General features: G+C 40.0%; 1 pseudogene across 1 annotated transcript; it reads right to left on the minus strand.

Annotated features, from left to right (window-relative positions):
* Positions 1–294: 294 nt before the first annotated feature.
* LOC306784778 (phosphatidylinositol-3-phosphate phosphatase MTMR7-like) lies at positions 295–21371 on the minus strand (annotated as a pseudogene). Its single transcript, XR_013773168.1, has 14 exons — positions 21199–21371; positions 20343–20468; positions 18081–18243; positions 17741–17898; positions 13668–13796; positions 13276–13410; positions 10459–10591; positions 9255–9364; positions 7818–7943; positions 7667–7716; positions 4727–4927; positions 3032–3166; positions 2472–2598; positions 295–792 (listed from the first exon to the last, which is right to left on the minus strand). The product of XR_013773168.1 is annotated as a phosphatidylinositol-3-phosphate phosphatase MTMR7-like (transcript).
* Positions 21372–22143: the final 772 nt, after the last annotated feature.

Below are 22143 nucleotides of genomic sequence, written 5' to 3' on the forward strand. Positions count from 1 at the left end.
GTTTCATAGAACATTTATCCATCTAAAAGTTGTAACAGTGCATTCCTTAAACAAATTGAGCCACCTAAAAAACACATCCACATATAAAAAAAAAGTATTTTGGGCTATTTGCAACAAAACAACACAATTTAAAAAAAAGTCAAAAGAAAGATCTTTCAGTGCCTTCATCAAAAAGGGGAACTGAACAACAGCCAGTGAGGTTTCTCCCTCCAGTAATTCACGGTGACTCCCTTTAGACTGAGGAGGAATGAGAAAAACTACAGCTCGAAAACAAGAGATAAAATCCATTCGCCTTTCAGTCCGTAACCATCTCGTCACATTCTGCCCCTCTGGGTGTTGGCGGGAAATATGTATCATCATTTCTTCTTTCACCTTCCAGCCAGGCGGCAGGGTTACCTTTTTCCAGTCAGGCATTAGTAAAGACAGCCTCATCCGAGTCCGGGTCCTTGCCGTCGTCCCCACCGCTGGACGATCTGTTGCTGAGGTTGGCCACGCCCGATCGGTCTCTGCAAGTCTCATCAGGGTCTCATCAGGGTTGGTACTCTTAAGCTGGGTGTGCGGCCGTAGAAGCAGGGCGAGATCGGGGTCCTTGGTCTGAGTTTTCTGGTTGGCTGGTTGGTTTCTGGTTTTCTGGTTGGCTGGTTGACCCAGGATCAGAGGAGAGGGCGTGTCCGTTGTCCTGTGCGGGGCTGCTGATTGGGTCTGTGTAAGGGGGCACAGGTTGCTAGTCCTCCTCCTCAGAACCTTGATTTTCTCCCATGTGGTTGGCTTCCCTGTCAGGGCTGCTATCCTCTGCAGCGACAAGAGAACAACAAAACAAGTAGGTGTTTCATTCATCAGCAATGTTGACAAACTCCTCTCTCACTGTGTATATATACTGTATACCGTATATATATATATATATATATATATATACACACATACACACTGTATAGAGCAGGGGTCTCAAACTCCCAGCCCGCGGGCCGATTCCGGCCCGCTACATCATTTTATGTGGACCGCGAATCCGCCAGCCAAAAAAAAAAAAAAAGTTTAAAGTTAGACTTGACAATAAAAATAACCCCATAGTCGAAATTATGAGATAGAAAGTCGAAGTTATGAGATAGCAAGTCATAACTGTGATAGAAAGTCATAATTCTGAGATAGAAAGTCGAAATTATGAAATAGAAAGTCAAAATTATGAGACACTTAAACACACAGTCATAGAAGCAGCTCTTTGACTGGTTACTGTACACTTGACATGGAAATGTATTGTGAGCACATTGAAGACTACTTTAAACGTGGCTTTAAAACACATGAAATACTTCATGTGGGATTGTGCAAACGCACCCTTGAAAGGATTTTAAGCATTGAACAAAGCCATTGTAATAAATTGTGTTTGATATTTGTCTTTGATATTTTCTTTCATAGTTTGATCTTTGATAAAGTAATGTGGGTTTATTAACCTTACATTAAAAGGATTAAAATTATAATAACAGAAATGTGCTTAAATATATGTTTACATTTATAGAACTGCATGTACAATATTTTTACACTTGAATAAACAATAATCAAATGCAGAGAGTTATTTAACAATATGTTATGAGTAGTTACAGTTACAACCGGCCCTTTGAGGGAGACCATGATGCTGATGTGGCCTGGAGTGAAAATGAGTTTGAGACCCCTGATATAGAGAGACAGAGGGTTAGGCGGTGGGACATGGGGATGGCTGAATTGTGATTGGAGACAGAACTCATTCTCACTTGGATTATCTGTCATTTATTTGCTAATATCCAAGTCTAAGTCTCCTTCAAACTTCACTGAGGATGTCAGACTTTGGCTTAACATTCTCTAATGAGAAACCAAATATGTACACACTTTCAATTCGTCCTCTAACAGATTTAACAATTACTTTACTGACTTTTTTGACAAAAAGAAAATGAAGTGCCTGCCTAGTGTTTAGGGTGCGAACTCAGTTTGTTTGGATGAAAGCACAAATGAGACATTATGAGTTTAATATGGGCAGCTGTGGCTTAGGAGATAGAGCAGTCGTCCACTAATCAGTGGTTTGATTCCTGGCCCCTGTAGTAAAGGTAAAAGTGTCCATGCAAGTGGCAAGATATTGAGCCCCTTAAATTGTTTGATTGTGCATGTGGCACCTTGTATGGTAGCCTCTGCCATCAGTGTGTGAATGGGTGAATTAATTAATGTAAAGCGCTTTCAGGGGTTTTCTAGAAAAGCACGATATAAATGCTGTTCATTTTACATTTGGGCAAAAGGCGAAAAACTACATTTTAGTTGGACCTTCTGCTCAGAAATTGTATTTAATCTCAATCTCTTAAATTATTTTATTTAAACAGATTCTGAGATTCATTTTGGAGCTAAGGATGTTGAATAAGGGTGATGGTGGTGTCGTAGCAGGGGGTGTCTGTGTTTTGTATGCCTTGTCTGGAGCCCAGGGGGTGGTGGTGGGCGGTTCCTCCTGGCGGTACCTCCTGGTGATTGGTTAGCTCCTCCTCCAGCTGATGGGACTCCTCCCTCACAGGAGACAGGAAGTCTGCAGATGACTGGCGAGGAGGCGTTGATTTCTCCATGTGGTTATAAAGACCCTTCCACATTCTGGACACAAGGATCAGAAAAATAAATGTAAGACTTTTTAAGCCGTATAATGTTTTCTGGACTAATGTTTGACCAAAAAAATATACATGTATAAAATGTATTGTTGTCTTAGGTTATTTGGAGACTCAAAATTGCCCGTAGGTGTGAATGTGAGCGTGAATGTTTGTTTGTCTCTACATGTGCCCTGCGATGAACTGGCGACCTGTCCAGGGTGTACCCTGCCTTCGCCCAATGTCAGCTGGGATCGGCTCCAGCGCCCCGCAACAGGTTAAGCGGTTTGGATAATGGATGGATGGAAAATGTATTGTACAACTCAACACAAATTTTAAATTTGTACCACTACATATTTATCATACACTACTGAACCAAGAATACATTTAGCTTTCTGTGGCAGAATACAATCATGTGGTGTCAGTTGGCTGCAGCAGCTCACTTGAAGCAGTATGGGGTGGTGTTGGGTCTCAGAACGCCCTGACTCTGGCTCAACTCGTCCTTGTACAGAGGGTTGGTGTACTCGGCTCTGTCCTTCCACAGCTGAGGCCACACAGAATGACTGCGTTCCTGGAGCCTACAGTCAAACAACACACACATCAACCAACAATGCAGTCAACATGATGCTGCACTGCTTATAATGGCTGTATGAAATCATCTAGGCTACATTTGTATGTGATTTCTGTCACAAATGAGTTATCTTCTCAGTGTATCTGTAGCAGGTTGGAAATTAAATGCTACAGATTTCCCCTAGGTCTGGTGCCGGTAACATATCCACCATTACAAACACATGATGGGTGGCTCAAAGTTACTCAAAATCACGACACCTTCTAAAAATACAACAATCAATCTTCTAAATGTGAATCTGGATGTGAATATATACTCAGCCTTAGTCACAGTAAGGGTCAGCACTCTGTTCCCTCTGACAAAATGAAAAAGCTGCCACACATCCAGACTGTGAATGGATTATGTGGTGGATGTTACTGTCCTGTGTTATAAATAAGGTGACACACATAAACTGAATATAAGAAGCGACCATAATCATTGTGACGTCACCCATTGGTTGGTGGACTGCCATTTTGAAACCTTGAGTTTGGCGATTTGGCCATCTTGGCTTTTTGCAACCATGAACCGAAGTTACCATATTTGGACTGACAGGAATGACGCAGAGACACCATAATTTACTAAAAGAACATCATGCTGTATTGAAAAAGACTTGAAACGAGCGATCGAGACCATTAACTCAGGAAATAAATCAAGTAAGAAGTAGAGTCATTTTCTCATCGACTTCTATACAATTAAGACTTATTTTTGCAGCCAGAGGAGCCGCCCCCTGATGGCAAGTAGAAAGAATGCAAGTTTCAGACACTTCCACATTGGATTCACTCTGCAGAACCGGAGGTTACACAGTACTGTTTGCTCAAAGCATCTTAATTTAACTTGTTCAGGGAGACATCAATTATTGTTTCAATGTATGTTTTAAATCTCCTTTACTTTTTACTACTGCATTTTATTTCTTACACCGTTTCTTTAATTGTTTTTAAATCTCCTTTTCTTTTGCCTTATGTTTTGATGCTTTTAATGGTTTTATGTGAAGCACTTTGAATTACCTTGTTGTTGAAATATTTATTCATTCAAACTAACATCATGAAGTTATTCTTTGACTTTGAACAATGATGGAACTATACCTGAGTGACCCATCTTCTGGGGTGTCTTCTTATTAACACATAAGCATAAAAAACAAAAAAACTGCTCCTTAATGTTATGTAGTATTGTTAGTTACATCTTGCAAAAGAGATTTTTAATCTCAATGGGACTACCTGGTTAAATAAAGGTTTTAAAAAATAATAATAATAATTTCTTAATTAGTTTTCAAACGTATTCGGTTCGTCATGCGTACCGAACCGTGAGTCTTGTAACGAACGGTTCAATACAAATACGCGTACCGTTACACCCCTAATATATATATATATATATATATATATATATATATATATATATATATATATATATATATATATATATATATATATATATATATATATATATATATATATATATATATATATATATATATATATATATATATGTATGTGTATATATTTACACACACACGCACACACTCAGTGTGTCCAACCTCATGTCCCTACGTTCCTTCTGGCAGTTGCCCAGGTAGGTCCCATACTGACAGGAGTAGACGTGTGTGTGTATGGCGATGAGGAAGCCCTCGTTGAACTCAAAGGCGCACGGAAACTGCTCAGACAGTTGCCACACACACTCCAGAAACTGATCGATGACAGGAGACACCTCTTTGGGCTCTCCATCCAGGTGGGAGTACCTGTAGGGACACAGCTCCGTCTTAACTGTCCATCACACTACACACCCTTCAAAAAAAACAAATTATTTATTAAATATTGAACAGACATACATGAAGATAAAACAGTCTCAATTCTAAAGAGCTGGATAAGACACACTTCAGTGCTGTACAGTTCCTCCAGGAACAAGAAAGATGACATTTGACATTGAAAGGACAATAAATAATTATATTAATATAATGAAAACTTAAATTTACTTATTTGTTCAGTAACAAGAAGTGATTAGCAGTGGTCAGGGCATCACAAATGTTAAGATTTACTTGCTCAATTTCACATCCTCGTGAAATATTAGCAGTATGACGACTGTCACTTTGACCTCTGGTAACTTTCAACGGGTATGTGAAATATTATGTTTGGGCTTTTGTCAAATCCAATTTTACTAAAACTTTCACAAGTAATTCAATTAATGTACAAGAAACAAGTTAATCTCAGTTCAAGGTAAGGTACAAATTATTATACATAGCTTTCACCACATTTATTAAAACAACCAAACAAAAACAACACTGTTGGCTAAGACCTTCATTGTTCATGGGAATATGAACAAAAGTCTAGCTATTAAGCATTATTTTAGAATAACTGCAAGACAAGCTTATTAATAAAAAGAGAAATGGTGAAAACGAATAATGGAAGTTTGTTTAATACTGTAAATTCTCAAATAGTGGCCTTTATTATTTACCTCAATGAGAGAAAAAAAACTGTCCTTTATTTTGTACAGGCAGATTAAAGACGGGTTTATATTCCGACTTGATTTCCCATTAATGTAAACTCAAAACTTCCTCCATGTTTATGTTTTGTCTTGATAAATTCTCTATTATTTATATTTTCTTCAGTGAAACATACAAACCACACTGCTGATCTCGTTTTCTCTTCTCTAACAGAAATACTATTTTCATTCATCAATAAATTATGGTGAAGGGATGCATTATAAGAACCTGCAGCTCTCTTAAGAACATCCATGTTCTTTACTTTTCTGTTTTTCCCAATTGATGAAAAGCAATCATGATTGCAGCAGATCGTTCACATTAGAAGTCTTCCAGCCAGACCGTTTTGCTAGACTTTCAATGTCAACATTGACAGGTAAATATGGAAATGTTTAAAAACTGGAATTCAAAGGTGGATGTTTTTTCATTCAAAAAAGAAACTTAGATCATAAAGTGGTGATTGTAACATGTTGTTGTGGAAGGTATGTTTGCCGAGTTTGTCATGTAAGAGCTGTAGAAGGCTACAGGTAATTTCAACCTAAAAAATGTGCTGTTCTCCCTCTCACTTTTATAAATTGTTCTACTTTTTGTATTTATTTTTTCTCTACTTTGGGTATGGTATTTTGGATATGTGATGTATGTCCATTTATCCATTATTTGTAATCATCCTTTACAGCAGTATTTGTCAAACTGTGGTATTACATGTGGGGCGCAGGGGGAAATGCAGAATTTTTTTATTTCAAGAACTTTATTGAGAACTTCACATATTACAAAAATACAAAGTACACGGACATAAAACTACGTCATTAATAAATACATGGCGAAATGCCTGTACTGTCGGGTAAATGTTTACGTTACGCCGTTAACAGGTTACGGTTGCGCATGCGCGATGGCCAAGATCCTTGACGACTCACAGGTGTAGCTTAGTGTGCAAAATGAAGAGACATTATCGAGATGACGTCCGACTCTACCCGGAGGCTGAGGTTTACAGCTCAAACACTGAGTGAGTTCTGGCTTGGTGTGGAGAGGGAGCATCCACTCATCGGACAGAGGGCTGTGGGCATTCTGCGTCCCTTCGCCACAACCTACCTTTGTGAGATCGGCTTTTCTGCTGTTGCCTCTCTCAAAACAAAATACAGATCTAAGCTCAACATTGAGCATGAATTGAGAGTGGCCGTATCAAGTCTGCAACCCTGTTTTCAAAAGATTTGTAGTTGAAAGCAGGCTCATTGCAGCCACTATTACTGATAAAAGTTGATGGCTCACACATATCTGCACAAATTTTGTTTTGTTTTGCACAGGTTGCACGTTATTGTTGTTTTGAGAAGATATGCAGTGTAACACTCTTTATTCCCAAATATTTGAACTTGTTTTGTTTAGTTTTTCACAGGTTGCACTTGATTATTATCTTGAAAATATATTCAGTGAAAAACAGGTTAATTTCAGCCACAATAAGCAATTTTTTGCCAAATATTAGTTATTTCTTGCACAGATAGAACTTTATTTGCATTGTTCTAACAAAGTGGTTGCACATTTTATTTGTTTTGTCTGATGGAGCAATCTGGTTTACTTGAAAGTGATTGTAATTTTATTTATTCTATTATTTGAAAAAGCACAGATGGAGGAGTCAAAATGTTGTTATTTCAATAGAAATTCAACATGGACCATTTTGTTACAATTTAGTTGGGGCGGTGGGGCATGAACATTTTTCTTCCTCCAAAGTGAGGCGCGACAGAAAAAGTTTTGAGAACCACTGCTTTACAGGATGGAGCTGATCCCAGCTGACATTGAGCGAGAGGCGGAGTACACCTTGGAAAGGATGCCAGACTATCACAGGACTGATCCATTAACAACTAACCAAAAGAGATATAAACTTTCTGTTTATCCATTGCATGAAACTAGTTTTATTGTAGTCTTTCAAAATAAAGTAAGAATAATTATTGTAATGATGTTACAGACACTGTTGTCTGCAGTCTATTTAAGTCAGACTACCACAGTTACCTGTGGGAGAACTTGTGTCCGAAGGAGACCCAGTCTCTCTCTATCAGCGCCTAGGAGACAGGCGAGGAAGAGATGAGAATGAGAGAGCAAGAATCAGAGATGAGAACTGAGATGGTCTTCAAATAAGAATTGTCAGTATTGTGTGTGTTACCATGAGTCCTTTGATGGTTCTGTAGTATGGGTCCAACAGGATACTGGCTACAGAGCAGGCCTGGGCCGTCCTGTCCCAGCCATCTGAACAGTGAACCAACACACTGACACCTTCATCGGCCACTGCCTAAAAAGAGAGAGGGAGAGAGCAGTTACCAGCAACCTGACCAGGCATTCAGGCCAAAAACAGCCCTGTATTTAAAAACATCAAGCTTGAGTAGTGGATCTTTGGGTCTCTAAAACATATAATAATATAATATTATGAGAAAGCATTTGACTGCAAGTTATCACAGTAGCAAACAATTTTCAAGCTTGGTCCCTGCAATGTTTTTTTTTAAAATTTAATTCTTTCTTTTTTTTCATATTTTGTAGACTAAACAATGAATGGATAAATAGATACTATTAATCAATCATATTAAATTATACTGAAAATAGAAAATAAAAAATTGTTTATGTAACTTATTGTAGACTACTGTCTTATAACTAATATGCCATGTGTCAATATGAAAAATGCTATGTCTCACCTTTATTGGCTTTTCATCTGGGATTTACAACAGCCTTGTTGTTGCACATCTTTTTAGTTTGAGTACATTGACAGCTGACATTGCATCACTGGTTTACACAACAGGGTATTTCCAGTTGCCTTCTTTCTTGTACAGGATTTGGTGGCATCTAGTGGTAACTAACTACCCCTCCGATTACTCCCTTTCCAGAACTGCTGTAAAGTGAGCCTCTGAGTGCTGAGTGCAAAGCCGTTGGCCATCCCTTACCACAATGACACTACTTAAGGAGCAATGGAAGTCTGACAGTGGCTGGAAGTAGCATAGTTTTGCACTCTGTGGCTCACGTTACCGCAGAGTGTCGGAGAACTACAATGGCCTTCAGGTAACATTAAAATGCAAAAGGCTCTCTCTGGAGCCAGTGTTTGGTTTGTTCCTTCTGGCCTACTGTAGAAAAAAAGCGGTGCAACACGGTGGACACTGTGCAGAGGACCCGCTCCCTATGTTGATAGGAATGGTCCATTCTAAGCTAACTGAAACACGATTATTAGTTACAGGTGATGATACACCAATGGAAACATAGTTATGAATATTATATTCCATTTCTGCTAATAGATGCCCCAAAATACTACACACTGTACCTTGCAGTAAACACCTAATTTTGCTTTCTCCCCATCTTTCAGTTTCCTAAAATGCGTGCTGCCTCAAGAGAATTTGATTATGTTGTGACCATTTCCGTAATAGCATGATGATGCATATAGTCCCCAACTGTTAATCAATGAAGCTTGAAAAGATCATCATTGATTCTTTGTTGTATTTACACCTAGGTTTTATACGTTCTTACACAGATTATAGAAATATTTGTGGTAGCTGTGAGAGTGTGTCTGTCTGAGCGCCTGCCTGTGTGTGGGTTTGTGTATGTCTGTCTGAATACACACTCTTGCTATGAAGAGCCCCGCATCCAGTATGGCTTTAATATGTTTGAGCCAACCAGAGTTCTCCAGACCATACAGGAAGTCAGTCATGGACGGAGATCTCATCTCACCCACTGCATGGAACAGAGAGACACAGGAAAATGAGGAGAGATGCTATTAGAGAAAGTCTGAATTATTTACTGACAGCAGATCTGTGTGATAACTTGAAAATAGCTGTTTTCCATCTCGTGCTGCATATTTGTATACCGTACTTTCCGGTATATAGGCCGCACCAGCTGATTTTTAAAAGAAAAAATAATTTGTACATAGATAAGCCGCACTGGTCTATAAGCCGCAGGTGTCCCCGTTGAACAGCAAGATGCTTTCAACAGTACTAAAGATGTCTTCTATGAACATCATAACATGTCGCTAGCTTCTAAGCTAATTTTAACATTACGGCCAATGGGGAAATGCTAACCGCGATTAGCATTAGCGAATATATAATATATCTTTGTACATCTTTTCATGCAGACATACTTGCATTACAGACTAAGGTCTCTCAAGGCTACCAAACGAAAAACAATGAGGCAATAACTGTTGTTGCTCATAGCTCTGAATAGCTGTTGTGCTAGCAGCAACTGGCCAAGCCAGTTAGCCGTAAATGCTATTCAGAGCTATGAGCAGAGAACATCAGCTTTTTCTCAAGTCTGCCAGTGGATCCTAACAGCCCGGAACAGTGTGAAAGAATCCATCATCACCAATGGGTTCTGAAAGGCTGGGATACTATGAGATTAAGGGGACAGCGCAATGAGGACAACACAAGCTCAAGGCCGGATTTGCCCCGGTTCATGATGTGGTGTGTTCAAGGACCCAAATGCAGACTCTTTTTTTCCAGTTTTTTTTTCCAGTTTTTTTTCCCCAGTTTTTTTTCCCAGTTCTACAAAACTTATTCTACAAAACTTGTTCAAGAGTTTTTTTGTGTGCGTGTTTTTGAGTGAGAGAAATAAATGTTTTGTAGAACAAGTTTTGTAGAACTGTAAAAAAAAAAAAAAAAAAAAAAAAAAAAACTACTTTTTTTGTTTTTGAGCTTTTTTGAGCCCTTGAGCTTTTTTGAGTCCTTGAGCTTGTGTTGTCCTCCTCATTGCGCTGTCGCCTCAAAGCGTGGGGTAAAAAGTAGCAGCTTATAGTCCGAAGAGTACGGTAATTTGTTCTGGACACAAGCACACACCGTCAATAATTTTCTGCTGGCTGCTTCTCATAACGTGGATGTTTTCGATGCCAATGAACTGCAGCTTGATGTTGGTGTAGTGGTCCTCGTTCTCGTAGCCTTTACCTGCTGCTCGATTTGCCATGGCATTCAGCTGGACACACACACACACACACACACACACACACGGTTCGGTTCAATAAGATACAGTGGTGCCACGGTTCGGTACGTTTCCAATACAGCAAAAAAGTAGAAAATGCCAAATCCTCGCTGGTGACACTTTCAAGGGGGCGTGTCTGAAGAACATGGCTATTCATCTCCATTCAGTAGTGAGGTAATGTGTCGTTACAGTCAGCTAGCTTTAGTGTGGTCCGTGACGTCCGGCCGTCTGTTGTCAGAGCGGCAGTGGGTGCTTAGGACTGTTTGGGCTTTTGTTTTGTTGAAAGATCGTAGGAAAGTGTGAAAAAAAGGAAAAAGAAAAAACTCACAGAGAGAGCGGACTGAGAGAGCCTGCAAAACATGCAGGAAAACTGCAGAGCAGAGACGGAGAGAAGAGAAAAAAGGGGGAGCATTCCAGAGTGACTGAATTATGCCTCATTGCAAATCAGTGAAAGCTGATTAAGATGAAAAGGTTATTACAGTAGGAGTGTTAGAATTAGTTATTGGAGCACAGAGACTGTTTCATTGAATTCAAATTGTAGTATGTGATTGTTGTGTGAAAAATGTTAATAAAACCACGGCCTTACCATTTGTAAGTGTCTGAAGCCAAACAAAGTATTCTGGTCCTTTAGAACAATTTAACTCTCTTCCCCTGTCCGTTAACGGTGTGATAAGATATGACGACTGAAACGACCAGAGGAACTTAAAGGTGAGTACCCTGGCAGTGTTAGTCATAAAATGGTGAGAATGTTCACAATAGGCAATAGTAAAGTATAGACGATGTACATAACTATTCATACTGGGTGTTAGGGTGACATCCTACTGAAAGCGCCTAGTGCGTATAGCCGTAAGATATTGTTCCGACACCTCCAAGAGGAACGTATATCCTTTCAGGTGGCACAGCCGACGGAGTTACCGCCGTGTGAGGTGCGTAATCCTTCCCCACTTAGACACGGGGCAGGAACGCTACAGTTTTCTTTTACAAAGCAGGAATTATGGTTTGGCGAAATGGGCTCGTGAATGAGTAGTGTCACAGGGCTCAACAGCATTAAGCATGTTCGTACAGCCTGGTTTTCCACTCCAGAGATGGTCTCATATCCACGGCTACAAATATACATTTAGCCCTGTTTGAATCAGTAGGGAGTAGCTACCTAAACGCTGCGGGCAGAGTTTGTAGCGTGGCTCACCAGAGTAGAATGTTGTTCTTCTGTGGTGGGAGTGTCACACAGCATGTTGTCTGTTACGCGGTGGGAGTGTCAGACATCACGTTGTCTGTTACGTGGTTGGAGTGTCAGACAGCACTTTGTCTGTTACGCGGTTGGAGTGTCAGACAGCACGTTGTCTGTTACGTGGTTGGAGTGTCAGACAGCACGTTGTCTGTTACGCGGTTGGAGTGTCAGACAGCACGTTGTCTGTTACGCGGTTGGAGTGTCAGACAGCACGTTGTCTGTTACGTGGTTGGAGTGTCAGACAGCACGTTGTCTGTTACGTGGTTGGAGTGTCACACAGCACGTTGTCTGTTACTTGGTTGGAGTGTCAGACAGCACTTTGTCTGTTACGCGGTTGGAGTGTCAGACAGCACGTTGTCTGTTACGTGGTTGGAGTGTCAGACAGCACGTTGTCTGTTACGTGGTTGGAGTGTCAGACAGCACGTTGTCTGTTACGTGGTTGGAGTGTCACACAGCACGTTGTCTGTTACGTGGTTGGAGTGTCAGACAGCACTTTGTCTGTTACGCGGTTGGAGTGTCAGACAGCACGTTGTCTGTTACGTGGTTGGAGTGTCAGACAGCACGTTGTCTGTTACGTGGTTGGAGTGTCACACAGCACTTTGTCTGTTACGTGGTGGGAGTGTCACACAGCACGTTGTCTGTTACTTGGTTGGAGTGTCGGACAGCACTTTGTCTGTTACGTGGTGGGTTGCCATGTTGAGCGCAGTGGCTCCACCAAGAGATATATTTATTTATATCCACAATTTAAGCTTCTGCATAAATGCAATAGTATTATTCAAACATATTGTTCGGTTCGTAATGCGTACCGAACCGTGAGCCTCGTATCGAACGGTTCAATACCAATACGTTAGGGGTGTAATGATACGCGTATTCGTATTGAACCGTTCGGTACGAGGCTCACGGTTCGGTACGCATGACGAACCGAATACGTTTGAATAAAAAAAAATAAAAAAAAAATAAAAACTTAAAAAAACAACAACCTTTATTTAACCAGGTAGTCCCATTGAGATTAAAAATCTCTTTTGCAAGATGTAAGTAACAATACAAGATGTAAGCGAGATGTAAGTAACAATACTACATGACATTAAGGAGCAGTTTTTGTTTTTTATGCTTATGTGTTGCTAAGAAGACACCCCAGCAGATGGGTCACTCAGGTATCATTCCATCATTGTTCAAAGTCAAAGAATAACTTGATGATGTTAGTTGTAATGAATAAATATATTTTAAAATCAAGTACATTTCTCTGGCATTTATAGTTTTCTACTGTACCGAAACGTACCGAACCGTGGCTCCACTGTATCGTACCGAACCGAACCGTGAATTTTGTGAACCGTTACACCCCTAGAATACGTGTATTGTATACTGTGTATATAGCTCTCTAGTATATTCATATTATTAACTTGTAATACTTGGATGTGTGAGTGCCGAAGAGAGTGGGGGGAGAAGATACCTTTGGCCTGGTGTCCACCACATATATGTAGTCACTGCCAGGGTTGGACTTCATCACAACCTGCAGCATCATCTCATCCTCCTGGCAGCGTCCACTGAAGCCGGACAGTGGCTGACTACACCGACACACTGCTGCCTGGATGACAATGAAACATCATAATCTTCATCACATTACACATTTTACTCATCCAGATGTGGTCAATGTTTCCATTTGCATCAGTAGAAAAGTCGAAAGTAGAAAAAACATCACTGATTCCAAACTTATTTTGATTATCTGGATAATTCTGTTGTATACTCAACTCAACTCTTACTTAAAGGGTAAGTTAACGGTTCAATCTTTTAAAAGATATACACACATGATTCTTCCTGTGTGTGTGTGCGCATCACACTGACCAGTGTGTCCTGGTGGAAGTAGGACAGAGCAGGGAATCGTCCTCGACTCCTGAACCTTGAGCTGCCCACGATGATGCTGGATGTGGCCGACTTTGGAACAAACAGCTGTGATGGGTACGTATCACAAACCTGGGAGAGGACAAACACACAAACATAATTCAGAAATAACAATTTCTGATGTGTATCAAACTTGTGTCTGTCCACCACGTATATTAAGAGATATTTCTGATGGCAGTCAAATCTAGTGTCAGGCTAAAGGATAAAGCTGACAAAAACATGTCAAAAACAGTCTGGGTCTTTTCATGGCATTTGTTGACAATAAAGTACAGAATATTGCCAAAATTATTCAGTGATAAAGTCCTTACTATACATTCCCTGAATGGTCACTCTGCAACTTAATGTATTTTTTACCACAATTACCAGCATTTGAAAGGCTTCTGAGTGATGTATTGTAGTACAGTGATGTTATGAATATACGTATATTCTTGACTATTGAAGGCTTTCAGACTTGGTTTGGGGGGGGGTGTAGAGCCTGTTAGAAGTCTTTATTCTATCATTCCAAACAAACATCAAGAGCATCACTTTCTCCTTTCTGTTTATAATGATGTTAGTGAAGAGGACTCACAATGTGTGGTTTCAATGACATCACTTTAAATGAAACATTTAACATTTTGGAAAATACGCTTATTGACTTTCTTGCTGAGAATAAGATGAGAATATCAATACCACTCTTAAGTCTACGAGCAAAATATGTAGCTACCGCCAACGGTATGCTTAGTTCTGTCCAAAGGCAACACAATATGTCTACCGTGCTGGTAGACATATTGTGTTGCCTTTGGACAGAACTAAGTCTGCAGCTCACTAATTAATGTGTTGTATCTTGTTTGTGGAACTTTCTACAGGAGGTTACATGTTAGACTATTTCTTGGCAAGGACCAGTAAGTACAGTCCTTGTGCTAAACTTGGGTCATATTGTGCAGTAATGGGACATCACAACAATATCATGGACATAATCACTAAACATTTGAAATTTACCATGTACACTTACCTATCTATCTTAAACAAATTTTAAGAAAGAAAAGTGTTTAAACTATTCCTTTAAGGAATATGAGTGCCTATTCCTGATTAATATATAATCAACTATTTAATTATATTTTCTTCATTTCATATTTAAACAAGTTTTGCAAATATGCATTCTATATGCAGTCCACCAGCATCATGAATATAATGTAATAATATACAGTCTGGAGCTAGACTGAGCTGAACAAGACTAGGTGAAAACCTGGAAAGCGTATGATCAATGTGCTAAAAATTGCAGTCAAATTGGTACACGGGTAGTCAGGCTGTCTATAATGTAAATTCTTGGACATTAAATGCTTGTGCAATTTTCTGTACTGGTCCCAGTAATATTTGTTCTTAAAGTGTACTGAAGTAGCATAACAAATGACATGGTTGAGCTATGTTTGAGTCAAATGTCTGCCCCTTGCTGTAAAACCCTCCTGATGACGTGAAGAATATAGTACTGACAAAAATGCAGACATTTTTCTAAAACGTCACCATTTTAAGTATAGTAGGCTACAACCTTTGTTTTTCAGGCTAATTTGGGTCACATCGTAACTTCCTATCTTTGGAAGTTTGTTGTGAGCTCTTTCTCTCTTTCCTCTCCTGTCTTGTTTCCCTTGCCTGTACACTTTCTTATCTTTGTCTCCTGCTTCGTTCTCCTCATCTGTCCTCCTAGGTATACAAACAGCAATAGAGGGACGTTTCAGTGATAGTAATAACCGATTTTTAGTTTTTTAACAAGCTAGGTTAGCAAACCCACAGCCTAACTGCACCTAGGAAATCACATTCATTTAGGCTACATTATTCTATCAGTCAAGATGTTATGCACATATAGTCTAGCTCAGTGATTCTCAACTGGGGGGGACCCACTTTTGGGTCGCGGACCCGTTTTCAAAAAAAAGGTTTTGATTTTATTCTGAAGGGCATTTTTTGTACACACACCATGGGTACATCCCAAGTCTCTTAATTGCATCCCCGTTTCCCTCACTTGGGTAATTTCCTTGCGTCTTAGTCCCTCCCACCAGGGATGCATGGAGGAAACCATGTTTTAGGAGACATGAGACGTCCTTTCCTCAGTTGCGTCACGTGAAGCGACGTCTGTTTCTGATGACGGTGCTGATGATCACAGCTGATCAGCTGTCAGTCGCTTTAACAGCTGGAGAGAATTTTGATAAGTTTGTGTGTGTTCACATGATCACTGTACTTAATAACAGTAACTAATAATACTAATAACTAATAAAGACACACAGTAATCACCACTGTAGAGGTGTTTCTCTCTGTAGTCTGTTAACAAACTGTGTCCTGTGTTCTATTTATAAGCATAGGATCCATTTCTACCGGCGGAATGCGATCGTCTTATTTATGAATTATTTGCGTCTGTACGTTTTGAAATTCAGAGTGTGACGTCATTATTAAATAACCCAGAATATGATTATTGTTTATCTTAAATGATAAAACTCATCAAACCCGACAATCAGGAATGAACAGCCTCACGTGACTGAATGAAATGATGATTAAATGATGTAAGAAGGGTTTCGTCTCTCACCTCTCTCTGACTTTAATTGTATTCATAATCATGAAATATAAAGCTTGAGTTTAATCTGTGATCCGTCTTCACTGTTTACATGTTGAACAACATATCATCAGTTCGATCGGCTGCAGCGTCCAATCACATGACTGATGAACAATGAGGTGGCGTGTCGGCCGTTAAAACACTTCCTGGAAGTGTGTTCTCATGGCTCCTCCCTCCTCTCTCCTCCCTCCTCTCGCCTCTCTCCTCCCTCCTCCCTCCTCCCTCCTCCCTCCTCGATCCTCGATCCTCGCTCCTCCTAGCTACATTAGAGCTTTGGGACGGCCGTCAATATGGCAGCGCAGAACAACTTCCGGTTCAAGCGAGGATCGAGGAGCGAGGAAATGACAATTAAGAGACTTGGGATGTAGCCCGTGACACACGGGGGAGAGACGAGGATATAGACAGCAGAGCAGGACTATTAAAGTGTTAGTTGCGAAAGTCAAATCATAGGATGATTTCCAAAAGAGAAAAATGACCAGAGAGGCCTGAGTCATATTGTGGCTGAATTTAAAGCTGCAGGGCAATTCAGTGAAATAACATTTCTAAAATGAATTCTGTTACGTAATTTATTTTAGACTTCTTGAAGTCTTATATATTAAATATATAAATAATTCGGGTCGCGGCTTGTCATTAAGGGCTGATGGTGGGTCCCACAGCCAGACCAGTTGAGAACCACTGGTCTAGCTAAATGCTTGTGCATTTTACCTACCAGGGCTCCAGTGAGGGTTGCCTGGTTGCCATTAGGAACCAGTTCTTTGGCCACCAAATAGGGACATAATAAATCGGGAAAACAAACAGTAAAACATGTATGCCAAAATAAATAAATATTTATGAAATATGTTTTGAAGTAATGATATTTAAATATTGGATATTATATTTTTAGAGCCTCATGCACAATGGTGTTGGCTGTCCCAGTCTCTTCAGCTGTATGTGAGAGGGGATCATCTGTCTAAGCAGAATCAAGACAGATTGGACATCATCTCTGAAATGATGGAGTAGCTGATGTCGGTGTCACTTAAGGAACTCACAATCCAAGACTTCGGTGCCTACGGGCCAATGAATCTGTGGTGAGAATCAGCACAAAGGTCCAGAAAACCAAAATTTGAAAGGGAGAGAAAGGGATGTAAAATTTTGCAAGTGAAAACACTGCCGCACCTGTTTAATTTGAAGGAGTCGATGGAGAAGCGCTAACACTCAACTGACTGATAACTTTAGTTGAGGTACAAATTCACTGAACGGACAGTCCATCCTGTTTTATGAACTACATTTCATCTCGAACACAATCCAGAATAAATGTAGCCATTATCTCTTCTCTTCTCAAAGTCAAACTCCCCAACTAACAGGTTGTTCTATTCCTCTTCTTTTAAAAAAACAAAAAACCACTTTTATACCTGACACACATTTCTACACGTTACCCACAAGTAGCAGATGGACTGACCCTGTATTCACTGTTGGCCACTGTAGCGACCCACAAGTTATTAGGAACTCCCATCCTCTTGAAGTCGGCCATGAGGTCTATGAAGTTCCAGGACTCTTCTCTCTCCACTTTGTTCACATTGGGATTGAAGGACAGGCAGTACAGCTCACTGTACTTCTCTGAGGAGAGGAGCATGTTAAATCAGTATCCTATAAACATTTAACATACTGTAAAAGCATTACACTAACACACCTGTCATGACACCCTGCCAGACAAGTCTTGTGTGCATGAAATCCCTCTAACACACATTTAACAACTTACATACATAAATCAGAATCAGAATCAGAATACACGCACACACCTGGCCGTGACAATCTGACCAATGACGTGTGGACGTCCAAACAGTCTCTCTCTTGCGGAATGAGGATCTGGAAGACCCGGAAGTCCTTACAATGCAGGATCAGCTGACTTCCTACAGGGATGGTGGGTGGCCTCTCCACACTGCTGACCATACTGTGCAACACCTGAAACACCCACAGACACACAGCTATCCAATTATCCAACATAAAGAGGTGCACACAAACACAACACACACAGTGTTCTATTTATTTCTCTCAGGTAATTTTGTAAATAACTAATGGGGCTTTAATGTGAACAGACGTTAGTGATATCAATCAGCACTATTAAAAGAAATAGCCTCATCACAAGTCACATTATTGTGTATCTGTTTTGTGAAGAAGAAGAAGAAGAAGAAAGAAGAAGAAGAAGAAGAAGAAGAAGAAGAAGAAGAAGAAGAAGAAGAAGAAGACAGTTGCTTTTGCAGTCATGTTTTTACACAAGCTAATTGGAATCTGTCTTTTTTGTTTCTGCTAATCCGGTTGACAGAGTTTCTGCCTGTTGGGTGAAATCTGACACCCCTGGATGCCTGTTTTATCTAGTCAGGTCCAGGGGGCCAGGACAGTATCCTCCACCCCCTCCTGCAGGAGATTTAAAATGGGGAAGGGGGACATCATTCTTTCCTGAGTCTAAAGACTCAGCACTTACACAATCCCTCATCACGAATAGTGATGAGGTAATAGCACCTCTTTCGAAAGGTTAGGATGATTTTCTTTCACAAATATAAACATGCAAGATGGAGATTTCAGCCTGCTTGATTCAAATCTTACTGAAGCTCAACAACGGCTAGCTTCCTAGTGCCCTGTCATCACGGCAATTCTACCTTAACAATACAGAAGAGGAGGAACTGTAGAATGACATATTTAGATTTATTAAACGTAATTAGATAATTTCCAAATAAGCAATAAACAAAAAAATCTATATCCTAATGTCTATAGGATGTTGTCCAAAGAACTATCCACAATCTCAGCCTACACTAAATCAGTTTCCCCATTCACTACAAATGGTAGTACTATATTAAGTATTATACTACTATGTTCTGCTTTACACCTCAGGAGAGAGGTTGCTGTTGGCTGTAGCAGAACAGAAATACACAGAATAGCCCTTTTCCAACCTGACAGGAAAAGAAGGTGGGGAAAGAGAGGCTATAAATGAGACACACCTGTGAGCTGGGGGAGGGGGGGAAAACCAATCAACTAACCAAAGCTACATGGAGGAGAACCAAGAGAGGAGTGAGAGTTTTTAAATGGAGTTACCGAAAGTATGATTCAGTTTCTGGACCTGTTAAGATCACCAAGATAAGTCTCTTTAACTGAATCTCTCCTGGCTTCTCCTTCTTCTCCTAGCACACTTACACACCCTGAAATAAACTGAACTGCCATATATTCCCTTAGTTTTGGAACGGAACTACAACAACCCCAACAACCCAACACACACACAAACACTCATGCCACTCACACCTTATCACTTGCACATAAATTATTGACATTCCCCTAGAGTCCTCATTTAATTTTGATTACTCAATGAACATTTGATTTCTATATCTGGACATGTGGTTTATTTGATTTAATGAACTTTTTGTGTTTAATTCTGTATTTGATAAGAAACTATCCATTCTGATTTGATTTATGATGTGTGCGTAAAATACGCTTGACTTCAATGAAACGCATTAATTGGTTGAGTTTTGCTTACGTTGCATTTTGTAGCTGGGTTAGCAGGCTAGTCGGGTTAGTTCTCTCTCCAACTGTTCGCAGTGATACATTTTATTAAATTGACAGGGTAGCATTTCTATTCTCCCATCTGGAGCCCAACGTGTACTTTGAATAGTTGTGAGAAAACCCTACGCTACATGGCGTACATGTAAAGGGTACAAATGTGGGCAATTATTTTTCTGTTCTACTGAACAGAAAAACAATAAAGATACATCAAATAGGCAGATATTCAGTTTCTTGGTGGATAAATGGATAGAGGAATACTTGAAAGCAGGTTATTCAGGAGCCAATAGCCAATCCAGAGTTAGACTGGGACATGAGTCAACAAAGTAAGAAACAAAGCCAGGATTCACTTTAGAAGCTGTCTCAGATCACACACAGGTTGTTGTGTGATGATGGACGAAGATAAATACAGTGTGCATATTATTAATCTTATTAATAATAAAATGTATCCACCTTGACTGTGACCCAGATCAAGTGTAGAGGTAGTTCTCATAGTGTAGTGCCCAGCTTACCCATGTCTCCTTGCGTGTCTCAGGGTTGTTTTCTACAAAGATGATGTGCGTGGCAGAAAGGTAGAGAGTCCCGACGCTGGCCTTTCTCTGTCCTGACGACCGGTCCAGGAGACGCACATTTTCCACCTACCAGAGGCACACATTATTAGAGATGGAAAAATACTCTGATCAAACATCACGAATAGTTAGGAAATATGTCTCCTCACTTAGTAAAACACACACATGAACACAACACACATTATTTAGCTGTAGTAACTGCTCACTCTGGCATGACTCGACAGATTTCACTGAGCTCAAATTAAAGTGTCTGAAAATCAAGGTCATTGTGTTTGCACTAGTTGAGAGGATTTGTTTGTGTAGTGAGTGTATCAGTACAGATTCTGCATATGCCTATTAACTAATTAATATTTATAGACAACGTCAGACCAGTGATGTGACGGGGGGCATGGCCTGTCTGCCAGCACAATGCTACATCATGGTTGAGCAGAATATCATTACACATTCATATTCCATATGTAGTCAGAAAAAACGTTGGCAACAGGACCACATGAGCATCATTATAGCCAAATACTAGAGCTACATTAGGGATTCAATGGATGAGTCATTTATCGGACACATAATGTTAGCGTCGCAGAGATTTGATGTTTCCTGTGAAAACGGTGTGTTTTCGCTAAGCGACAAAACAAACAGGCTTCCACCGTCTGGACGCATAGCCTCCTGCTAGCATGGTGTCCCCCATCAGAGGACGTCTTCCTGCAGGCTGCCCCATCAGTTCGGAGATGCTTTACAGATAATTGATGGGCATTGTGCCGTGTTACGGAGGCAGACGAGATGTTAAAATGCCGAGTGTTGTTACCTTAGGCGTCCGGATGTGCTCCATCACCGACAACCAAAATGGTGGAGATGGAGATAAAGTGGCCCGAGTGTTTTTTAGTTGCTTTTTTTGCTGTCAGCAGTCATATTCCCAGATGTACGTCAACAAATGAGGCGTAAACTCTGTGGCTGCTGCACCCGCAGTGGCCTGGAGTAATTCCCATGATTTCCTTTATTTTATTAAAGTGGAAGGAAAAGGCATACTAGCGTTACCACTTGCCCGCTTTTATGGGTACCAGGCTGTCTCAGTGGTAGATGTAGGGACGCTGATAGCAGCTGCATTACTGCGTACTACACTGTCAGGTTAATCAGGATGTTATTCCTTTCAAAATAAAATTCAGTACATTCGTATTCGCAGGAAGAAATGTTTCTAAGCTTCAGTAGTGGCATTCTGATCTGATATACTGAATATCCCCCTGTTGCACACGATATGGCTCCATGGCCTATATATTTTGCGGGAAAATATCTTCCAATGCTTTTAATACCTAATGTTCTGTATCAATTTAAAACCTGTATTTTATTTTGAAAATTGGAAGTGAGAGTTAAATCATACATTTTTGCAAACTTGATACTGGCTCACAGGCCCATGCCCGCATGTGTAAAATCCTGCTTTTTCAAATGTAGAAATCGTGTAATTACATATTTGTTGTGCTTTTATTCTTCTATCTAAATCTTTTATTTTTCAGTATTTTAACGTCCAGCAGCCTCTTCTGTAGTGATCCATCCATGAATGAGGAGTTTAATCGGAGTGATTTTAACATTTAATTTCACAACATATAATACTTTTGGATAAACTAACTTTTTTTGCAGTTCTATTTCAAGGTTTTATGTAATGTTGGTACTCACTTTTTCAGTATTTTTGGATCTTTATCCATGTGACTCTAAATCAAGTTTATTGTCATCGTAAAGGTTTAATTCTCTCGAAACA

This window comes from Melanostigma gelatinosum (genome assembly GCF_949748355.1).
Source record: "Melanostigma gelatinosum genome assembly, chromosome: 11".
NCBI classification, from domain to species: domain Eukaryota; kingdom Metazoa; phylum Chordata; class Actinopteri; order Perciformes; family Zoarcidae; genus Melanostigma; species Melanostigma gelatinosum.